The 11,327-nt window shown below is 29.8% G+C and overlaps 1 pseudogene; it reads right to left on the bottom strand.

Moving 5' to 3' along the window:
• Positions 1-8,637: 8,637 nt before the first annotated feature.
• Positions 8,638-10,023, bottom strand: LOC145097763 (putative galacturonosyltransferase-like 1 pseudogene; annotated as a pseudogene).
• Between the last annotated feature and the right edge of the window lie 1,304 nt (positions 10,024-11,327).

Here is an 11,327-nt window from a genome sequence, read left to right as displayed (position 1 = left end):
TATGATACACATATAAGAATGTATGTTATACACATGCCATACAACGTAACCACATCGTCATATCTTCATCTTCACACCACATCGTGAAGTAGTGATGGCCGTGGGTGTATATATGGTGCAACCGCATAGTGCCTCAAATCGTATCTAATCAAGTTTTTTAATATTATAATACTAAAATAATAATTTTCTCTTATAAGACATTAGTTAAAATATAGTTGAATGCTAATAATCCCATCAATGTCAGGTTTGTTAAATATATTATTAATATCATTTAGAATTTGGATACAAATATAAAGACATTTATATATCGATGACACTAAAGGTCTAAAGACCAACCGGAAATTTAGCATGAAATTTCGGTTTTAGGTACAAACTAGAATAATTTAAAAAAAAAAAAAAAACAGAGTTATTGGTATAACCACATAACCCTCCCCTCCCCTCCCCCCACACACAAACAATGTTAAATATAAAGAAACTATAACCAATAAATCCGCAACGAAGCTAATCATCTCCCTCCACTTCATCTCTAATATCAAGTTTTTTTTTTCCTTAATCTGAGTTATTGTCACTATCATCGACAATATTAAGATTCATTAATGGCTTCTTTTTTTATTTTAGGGATAATATGACATAAATCATTTATCAGGTTTATCATTTATGTTTATATCTTCATTTTTTTTTGTTGATTTTGATATGTCTTCTTCGGTTTACTACCATCTTTTTTTTTCAGGCTCATTTTTTTTTATGAAATAACATTTTTTTTATGGAATTCATTCTACGGTTTTGAGTATGTGCAGGCACGTTGATTTTTTTGAAGTAAAGAAAGTAGGGTTTTTGTTCGATGTTGGTTCGTAGGTTTGGTTTTTATTTTTTGTGATTTCTCATAATCCATTGCGTTTTATTTTTCATTTTTATCTACAATCTTTATGTATAGAACACTTTATCCATATAGTCATTCACTACAGAGTTTAATGAAGGAAAAAAGAAACACCCCCTTAGTTTTATTTACTTTGCAGATTATTGAGCCTCCATGCAAAGCTTACAACATAATGAAAAAAAAAAAACAAAAAACCCTTATGAGTTAAATGCCAATTACGATTCTACCCCTTTTCCTCTTGTAACAATTATCTCACTTCAAAACTTTAAAACATATGTTTTTGTGTTTCAGCATATTATTGATAGCATGAAAGACGCAAGTATTGTTGCATTTTGGTTAATCACAATGCCTCAAATTATGGGAGGATTTAAATATGATGATGAGGTCAAACATAAAATATGGTGGTAATACAAGGTTCTGCTTCTTCTTATTTATTTATTTACTTATTTTTTTAATTCAACTTTACTACGAAATTAAATAGCTTCTTTTGTTGATATTAGTGTTTCATATTTAGAAAAAGAGTAAATTACACGAATGGTCCCTATAATTTGGGATAATTTGCGCGCTTGGTCCCTAACTTATTTTTTTAATTCGGAAGGTCCCTATTGTTCGTTTTTTGTTACGCGCTTGGTCCTTACTGTTTGCTTTTGTTACGCGTTTGCTCCCTATCTTACTTAAAAATACTATTGTTTAAATAGGAAAAAATGGTGGGTTTGGTAAGGAAACGTGAGGGAGGTGTGATTGGAGGTGTGTTTATTTAAATAGATTAAAAAATCAAGGGCAAAATAGGTTTTTTTTTAAAGTAAAACAGGGACACAAACAATAGGGACCTTCCGAGTTAAAAAAATAAGTTATGGACCAAACACGCCAATTACCCTAAACCATAAGGACCATTCGTGTAATTTACTCTTAGAAAAAATATGTGATATGATCAACTTCGTGATGCTATAGCAATGAGAAAACTTGGATGAGCAGAAAGTGAGATAAATTTATAATTTATTAACTTCAATGAGAACTTAATTAATTACAATTTTGTTATTGCATTTGAAATACAATATAGATTATATCAATGGATCCTGAATGTGCAAGAAATGATCCAGTGGTAGTAAAGAACATTCCTTATATAAAGCAAAGAGCAAATTAGAGGCAGAAGTGATGAAGCTCAATCCACCACCATGATCTCAAAACTAGGGGGGGGGAATCAGTATAAACAATAGTTTTTTCATTTATTTTTAGTAATTTACATATTTGGTCCCTGTGTTTAGTTGATTTTTTCGGTTTTGGTCCCTAAAAGAACCAGGTTGTAGTTTTTGGATTTTGTTTCACTGTTTCATAAAATTTTTATGATTGCCTAAGTTAACAGCTTAGCTGTTAGTTTTTTTTTTATTATTTTTATTTTTTTTATTTTTTTTTAATGACCATTTTGCCTTTGAACCAAAACTAAAAAACATGTAGCATAACAAAAAAAATTTATATATTTCTTTTTTTACTTAAGTTTAGAGTAGATTACATTTTTGGTCCTTGAGTATACCTGATTTTTTCCAGAAGGTTCTGAGGGGCGTTTTTGGTATTTCAGGGTCAAATGCTGACTCTAGTTGAGTACACACTTCTATTATACCGTGCATTCTTACTTGCCCATGTATGGTACCGATTCTTTTTGAACAAAGAATACGGGAACCTATTTTCATCTTCCACAACATGCTTATATTTAACTTTAAAGCTCACATCAATTGTTGAGAATGTATATTTCTTATTCTAATTCTGTTACTACCAGAGACATAAGAAAACTTTCTAATGAGGGCGTTCATGTCTTTTGTACAACCCGTCTGTTATATTATGTCATGTCATCTCTTGTCTTGTCTATTGATTTTTTACAAAGGTATACACACACATGTAACATCATAATTTCATAATATATAACATCCAATTTTAACATTGAGTTTACTGTTTTCGAAAATAGGATCATAGTTACCGATTAAAAAAGATGGAACCAAGAACCAAACACAACATCAAAAAAAAAAATCAAAAATAACATTATACATCCAAATTATAAGTATTCAACAAAGAACCATACGAATGAGTAAAAACATATAAATTTGAAAACAATATCAAACTTACAGATTAAAAGGATTTAAGGAAGAAGTATATATATATATATATATATATATATATATATATATATATATATATATATATATATTTATTTATTTATTTATTTATTTATTTATTTATTTACTTATTCGACTAATCAGACTGATGGGAAGGTTGAAGTTTTTTTTGCATTTGTTTTCTGCGAAGGAATTATGACATAATGTTTGTGTAAATCGATTATTAAAAAGGTTTGAAATATATATACAAGTCAATATAATGAAAATTAGCAGATGATCAATTGAAATCCCATTTAAACTTAAAATAGAAGATATCATGCTTGAAAGTGTATTGGTTCATAATAATATCCGAAACTTTTGAAATTTGAAATTAATATTTTCGAGATTTCAACATATAATATATTTGGAAACAATTTTGAGTGAAAATAGAGCTTAAATTTAAGGTTTACATTAATAAGGAACAAATTTTGTAGTTGTAAGTTTGGAAAGAATTCAAGTATCATTTTCATTCAATTCCTACGTTTAATTTCCTAATATAACGGGTTGACTTCTTATTTGATCAAGATAACGTAAGCAAATTGATCTAAGAGTGTAAAACTTATAAAGAAAACACAATGAACAACCCAGATTGTTTTAGATGATGTCATAAGGTTTCTCTTTTAATAATCTTTAGAGATTAATTATACGACTAGGAAAAAGAATATTAGCATTACAAATAAACTATTTAGTGTTTGGCTGTTATGATTTCAATTTTACAACATCGATAATAGTTAAGAGAGAAGTCGCACAAAATACAACTCATATACTTCACAAGTCAACTGCCAATTGCAATCGATGTACTTTGAATGGTGTATATTTGTAATTGAACAAATAATACAAACAAGTATAATATTTAAATGAGATTGATATAATATGTATTTTTATGATTTTTGGTTATAGTTAAATGAAACGCATGTCCTAATGCCATTATTATGTTAAAATTAATTAACTTTATATACTTTTAAGTTATTAGTATTGATTTTTTTATAAAAATGATGTCCCCAACTAGAGATTTTGAATCAGCTTGTTCGAAACATAAAAGAAAACCAAAAAAAGAAACAAATAGATACATCAGTAAATTTATTATCAAACAATTGATAGAAATGTCATCATAATGAAGAATCATTTCAAATCGAGCAAAATGTATTCGGAGATAACATTGTATATTTAGATAATCTTCAATCTAATGATGATAAATATACATAAGAGGTAACACTAAACGTGGATGAAGTTGTAGAAGAACAAAGAGAAGAAGTAGTTGAATTACGAGTGCAAGAAAGTATGTCGGGTGTAGATGAAAACATAGGCAAATTGAATGGTAATGGTAATGACAAAGAAAATATTCCAGTAAACATCAATAATTCTAGAAATTAGGAAACATTTAATGAATAATTCGAGATATTTACGATTGATAAATAGATAGAATTTTTACAATAAGTAATTATCAAACTAAGAAAATAGAATTTTTACAATAAGTAATTATCAAACTAAGAAAAACATTATAGTAATTAGCTTTTATACTATAAGTATCTTGATAAAGTATTTTGTATCCTGTATGAGTTATCTAAGAAGAAAGTAAACGAAGTAATCTAGAACATGAGGGAATAATTATAAACATCTTGCTTATAGTTCGGATATATATGAAAATAATGCATGACATGTCGATTATATATCATTTTTGGAAAGTTTTTTTTGTAGCAATCTTAACTTATTATTTAAGAATGAAGAGCGTATAAAGTGCTAATGTAGGGAATTTATAGAATGCATTTTATCAACTTTATGTTTTGAAATTAGTAGTAGGGAATTACTTAATAACTGTTTTACAAGAATTCTTTTTTATAAAGCCTCAATTTAATTTTGACACACAGCCTTCAAAATATTAATAGCAAGTCTATCATGAATGTCGTGAAAAGGAGTGATATTCTCTACCCAAAGTCGTGAATATGTGCCAAACGATAGATACATGTGGTCATTTGTGGCCTTGGTCATACCCCTCTATGCCACATGGGGTTCTGTGAATGCCCTCTCATCCACCTCAATCTTCACCTCAACACCACGCTCATGACTTGGATGGTATATCATACGACTTAATTAAAAGTAAGGCCGATCCATTGGGAGTTCAAAAGGTGCCCATGAACATGGCCTAAAAAATCATAAGGCCTAAAAAATCGTAAGACCTATCGTTTTTCTCTATTTCGAAAATCAACCTCGAGGTTTCAAAATCAGAAGGTAAGTCATTTCTTATTTGACTTTTCTGGTTCATTTTTTCTTCTTCATTTTTTATGGTTTGAAATAAAAAGGTAAATGATTTTTGATTTTATGATTTTGAAGGTACAAACAAAGTAGTTTCAAAAATCGAAAGGCACAATGAAATCAACTTCGAAAACAAGAAAGGAACAAGAAAATCAATTTCCAATTTTGAAGATACAAACAATTGAAATTATGTTTTTCCTTTTAGGTTCTGTTTTTACTTATGATAATTTCTAATTTATTATAAGTAAATTATTTTATTTTTTTCTTATTCCTATTTTTTTTAAGTTAGAGGCATAGAAGCAAAACAATTTGTGGATTGTCAATCATTCTTTGAGGTTTAGAAGTTTCTAATTTCAGATTATTTAGAAGTTTCAGAAAATTAGAAGACAACCTTTTGATTTCAGATTTTTTTAGATAGAAACAAATAAGAGTTTTATTTATTTATTTTTGATAATGTAATATAATTTGCTTATTTCATTTCTTATTTTTCTTATAGTTTTATTAAAAGCAAAATCACATAACCAAAGTTTTATTCTTCAAATTCAAGAACCAAGAAGTAGACCACTTCATTATAGTTTTATTCTTTTAGAAGGATTACGGTTTTCAAGTAAAGATGTAAATAAAAAGCAGATCACTGCATCATTCTTTGTTGTGTATTATTTTGAATGAAAATTTTCATTTATGTATTTTGCAATAAATATGAAAAGTTATAATTGTTTTGCTAAATTTTTTAAATAAGGTCATGCTTTTTTTTTTTTTTTTTTTTTTTTTTTCTGATCCGCACAGTGTTTCTTAAATCTTGCGGCCGGTCCAATGCCTCCTAAATCACCCTCATTAAAACAGTATTGAACGGTTTATTTGTCAAACACCAACTGTATATGACAAAATGTTCATTTGGCTTTATGTAGTGCAAAACCGATATCTTAAAATATAGTAATTTTTAAAATCTTATGGCATAACCTAAGACACCAAAGTCACCACCGCTAGTTATATATTTAGAATATCTAAAGAAAACACTACACACCTATGACTATAATTCCACGTATACATTAGCAGTTATCATAGTGGATATTTACTATTGAAAACATAAAAATAAAAATAAAAATAAAAAAAATTATGATATGGATGTTACATGTATGCTATCCACAAACAGTACGTATAATCGACAACTTTAATTTGATTTTGGAATTTGCCTAAAACTATCGACTTAAAACAAAATTTTCCAAACTAAAACCGACAAATTGATAAGTTGAAAAAGCTTGCGATTATTAAAAATGGAAAAGAAAACTAGTAGACATTAAGCCAAATCTCATATTTAAGTACTCTCAGGTGAATTCTTTAAAATATATCTTTCTTTTGAGATAGATATTAAAGTGCAATATAATAATAAAAATAATCCTTACATATGAACAAACAGGAACTAGCGAAAATTTCAGCGACAGCAACAGTGGAGAAGGTCCCGCTACATCAATTTAAAAGAAACAGAATAGAAACTTTCTTGCAGTGAATTATTTAAGTTATAAAATAAAATTCTTTTCCCACCAAATCATTAAACCTTTTGTAAAATCGAAGAGTATACAAACAATCAAGTTATGTTTTAAAACACTTATTTTATCTGGTTTTACACTTGAAATTAATATTTCGAATGATCTTGAGAAGATATACTAATAAACATTCGAATTGCCTCATTCCTTTTCAAAGCATTAATAGGCTCAACAATTCTTCTGACATGAATACCTACCTTTGGTTTACTTATAATAATTGATGTTTTTACCGACACAGTACAATCTGAATTTATGGTAGATGTAATTTAAAAATAATTCATATGTTTGTGATTTTTGTCCATCACACCATTTGGTATAATCTTGATTAATTGGAAACAAATTAGATTTAGCTTTAATTATATCATTGGTTTGAAGGTGTTGAGCACACATTCGGATAAACTAAGGTAAACACAAGAACGCAGGGTTCTGATGTTGAAGGTGTTGAGCACACATTCGGATAAACTAAGGTAAACACAAGAACGCAGGGTTCTGATGCACTGGGCAACACTCCTAGTGGAGTTCCAAGGGACGAGCTTGAGGGGTCCAAGGAGCAGAATCCCTGGTGGCGGTCATGATTAAATTTACGTCTGGTTCTCGAGTTTAAATAAAGAAAAGAAAATAGTGAGAGAAAAGAAAAGAAAAGAAAGGAAAATAAATTTTTATTTGTATTTCTGAGTAGGAGAGAATTGGAAGGAAAATTAATAATTTTGTTATTTCATTCCAAATCCTTCCAAATCGGAAGAAAAGTTAGGTTATGTTTGGCGTACCAGCTGAAAAACTAGCTGTTAAATAAAAAGTTAGTTGATAGTTGAAAAACTAGTTGATAAAAAAATAACGTTTGGTAAAATTAGCTGAAAAGCTAGCTGAAAAATATGAAATGACATAAAATGACATTTAAAAGAATGTTTTTTTATAATTAATTAAGGGTATATTTGAAAATTAAAAGAAAAAAAAAACTTCTAGAAAGCTAGTCTAAGTAGTATTTTTTAAAAAACTATTTTTTGATTAAGGGGTATATAAGCTACTTTTTGGCTTGACAAACATGACAACTTAAAAAAGTTCGAAAAATAAGCTAGTTTTTCAACTAGCTGTGGCGCGCCAAACACAATCTTGGAAGTAGAAGTAATCATTCAATTTTCTTTCACTTTATTTCTTTAATGAAACTCGGGAATACCAATTTGTTTTATTTTCCTCTCATTTCCACCCTCTTTTTTCTCTCATTAAGTTGAACTCAGGAACGGAGTGTTAAATCTTTGATATTGCCTCCAAATTCATAGAAAAAACAACTATTTTTTCTTTATATTTTCAACATTTTGGTTGTTAAATAATAAATAGAAACAATCTTCTCTTAATATTACTTTGTAAAAATTATGTCCTAAAATACATCAAACAAAACAAGGTATTATGGGTTAAATATTGGATTCTTCTTAAAACTCAATTGCATTTCTTTATTGGATTATCCCATCTACAAGGTCCAAATCAGAAAATTTTTGGAAATATTTCATACACAATCTCTGAAATATCCAAGTTCTTACTTGTTACTAATAATATCCTTAATTTGGTCGAAATCAGAAAATTTTGGAAATTATTTCATACATGATCTTTGAGATATCCAAGTTGTTAGTTGTTATAATAATATCCCTAATTTTTAAACACCATGTAACAAAATAAATAACTAGCAAGCACAATTTAGCTCAAAGATATTACTCTAATTTTACCATAAGATAAAATGAATGTCATATATCTTACATTTGATATATCATTTTTACAACACATAGCTTTTCTGTGTGCTACGATACTACACTAGTAAAAAAAAGATGGAAATCTAGCACGTGTATATATCTTTATCTTTAAAGGCGTAATAATTTACACTCAACAGTTTTTCCCCCAAAGATACACATCAAAATATTATCTCAAACGATCTTTAACGACTTATTAGAGTCGTCTATAGAGTCGTATAGGTAAAAATACGTAGACATACGCATGTATACATGTATACATGTATTAATGGACGTATTTTGATTTATAATTCGGGGAAAATTGTTGAAAATTCTTGTACCTCAAGATTCAAGAACATTTGAAGTTTGTAAAAGATCGTAAGGTGCCCAAAGTGTATCCAAAGGACAAGCTCTATTCCCATCTAGTCTAACCCATGGCTTCCCTTTCCCACTCCAATGCAGTAAACTCACCGGCCCCGGATGTAAATCACGGCAAAGACCTTGAAAATTATCACCACCTAATCCATGTTGGTTCCATCGGTGGTCCACCGGAGCTATCTTTCCGGCGAAAACAAGTAGGAAAGGAGGTAGTGATCCCAGTTCGTATATCCTTATTCTTTTCTGTAACTCCATCCATTCTATAATCTTTGTGGTGTAATCTCCCTCCCGCCACCTCGCAAGATCGATCACCATGACTCCGGTGTTGAAGTAACATGCTTTTCGGTCGGAGAATGTGGCGGAGAGAGAAGGGTTTGACCAGAACGTCGGCGTGAAGTAGGATGTGAAGTTGGCGTTGCAGTACTCCGGTGCTGCGAGGACTTTGCGATCAGTTTCGTCTCCGAAGGGTGTGGCGGCGAGCTTAGCAATGTCGTCGACGAGTACCAGGTCGGAGTCGAGGTAGACGACTTTGTTGACGCAGGCGGGGAGGAGGTCGGCGAGGTAGTTACGAGCGTAGTTTAGTGGGCAGTCGAGGGCGGAGCGAATGGAGGTTGAGATGAGTCCTAAAACGGCGGGGTCGTCGAATCTGTAGACGTTGAAACGGAGGTAAGGGAAGGAGGTGGCGAGTGTGAGCTGGATGTTGTCGGTGTATGCGGAGGCGGAGGCGACGAAATGGAAGCGAATGTTTTCCGGGCAAGAAGAGTGTTGAAGGACGGAAAGAATGGCAGCCATGGATCCCCGGAGGTAAGCAGCATCAAGAGTCATGGCGACATGAACTGCATTACCGGAGCAGATATCATCGGCGGGAAGGCAATTGTGTGAGTTGTAGAATTTGGGTGCTTCTTTAAAGTAAAGAGGGGCGGCGGCGGCGGCGGTGGTAGAAATTGCGTCGGTGGAGATAAGTAATAGAAGTGTTAATAGGAGAGAGAGATTTGAAGGAGGCATCTCTTTGGTGAAAGCATAGATCTTTCTCTCTCTTTTTTCCCCCACTTATCAGTGGACGATGATATGGTCTTTTGACAGTTTGAAGATTTAAGTCTAAAATATATTTAAATTATTTAATAACAATATTCCATGAGCCTAGAATATATACAAATTATTTAGTAACAATATTCATAAACAAATAAATAATTTGAAGGGGTTGCCCAGGAGACAATGCACAAACAATTGAATTTTTTTTTTTCTTTTTTTTTTTGAAGAAGAAGAAGATAGATCTAAAAAATGTCTGCACGTCTTTGTAAATGTAAACCAAAGTATTCTAGTATTTTCAAACATTTTCGCCTAAAACACACATATATATATCTTTATTTTATTTATTTTTTTATTTATATTTATTCCAAGTTTATTAATGATAAAGAATTTGAAAAAAGAAAGTTATAATACTTAAAAAGAAATGTTCGACAACATAAACATAACATTTTTAACAAATTTATAAATAAAGATTTATTATAATAATGTTCATTGAAATTATTTATATAAATATGAAAAAAATCATGATATATTTTTATAGTTGCATGCTAAATTTTATAAAACAATATTTAATATAATATAGTCAATTTCTTGGGAAATATTTATAGTACGTTTTTAATTTATTTAATTGAAAAAGTCGAAGTTTATTTCCATCAATTTATGTGTCAAATTCTTTGATTTTTAATTACAATGTTTAAGTATAACTTTGCGACCAAAATTGTTGGTTTTTATCAAATATATGTTAATTCGTACAATATTATTTTGACTTTTTATACAATAATACATAAAAGTTTATCAATAATTGTTAATTATTTATAACAAAGTTATAAAAATATTAAAAAAATCACTTTGAAGTTAAAAAAAATCAGTTTATTTAGATTTTAGTTTATTTTAGTAGTCTGCAGATGTTAAAAAAAAACAGTCTTCTTTTTTCAGACTACAGACGTTTGGTTCACCTATTCTACTGTAGATGTCTACAGATGTGGTCCGCAGACTGCAGACATTTTGCCTAAAAAAAATAACACCTAATACTCTACCAATCTCATGTGTTGTGGAAAGATATATTTCTTCAAGTATTTGAGGGTTCAAGTCATGTTGTTGACAAATAAGTAGATTTGAGGGAGACAAAGTATCTTTCTCTCTTTCTCTCCCTATATATATATATATATATATATATATATATATATACACACACACACACACTTTAGTTGTTTTGTATTTTTTAATTGTGGGGTTAAGTAGGTTGAAAAGATATGGTTTCCATGTGCTGTGGTTAGAAAAAATGAAAAAGAAAAGAGAAAAAAATTTAATGTGAAGCTGATGTGACAGTAAGTTGGGAGGAAAAGATGTGTATTAGCCATTTCAAAAAAATTATGGGAAA

This window comes from Lactuca serriola, chromosome 4 (genome assembly GCF_051521515.1).
Source record: "Lactuca serriola cultivar US96UC23 chromosome 4, Lser_US96UC23_V15, whole genome shotgun sequence".
In the NCBI taxonomy this organism is placed as follows: Eukaryota; Viridiplantae; Streptophyta; class Magnoliopsida; order Asterales; family Asteraceae; genus Lactuca; species Lactuca serriola.
This window is presented reverse-complemented; position numbering and strand designations above follow the sequence as displayed.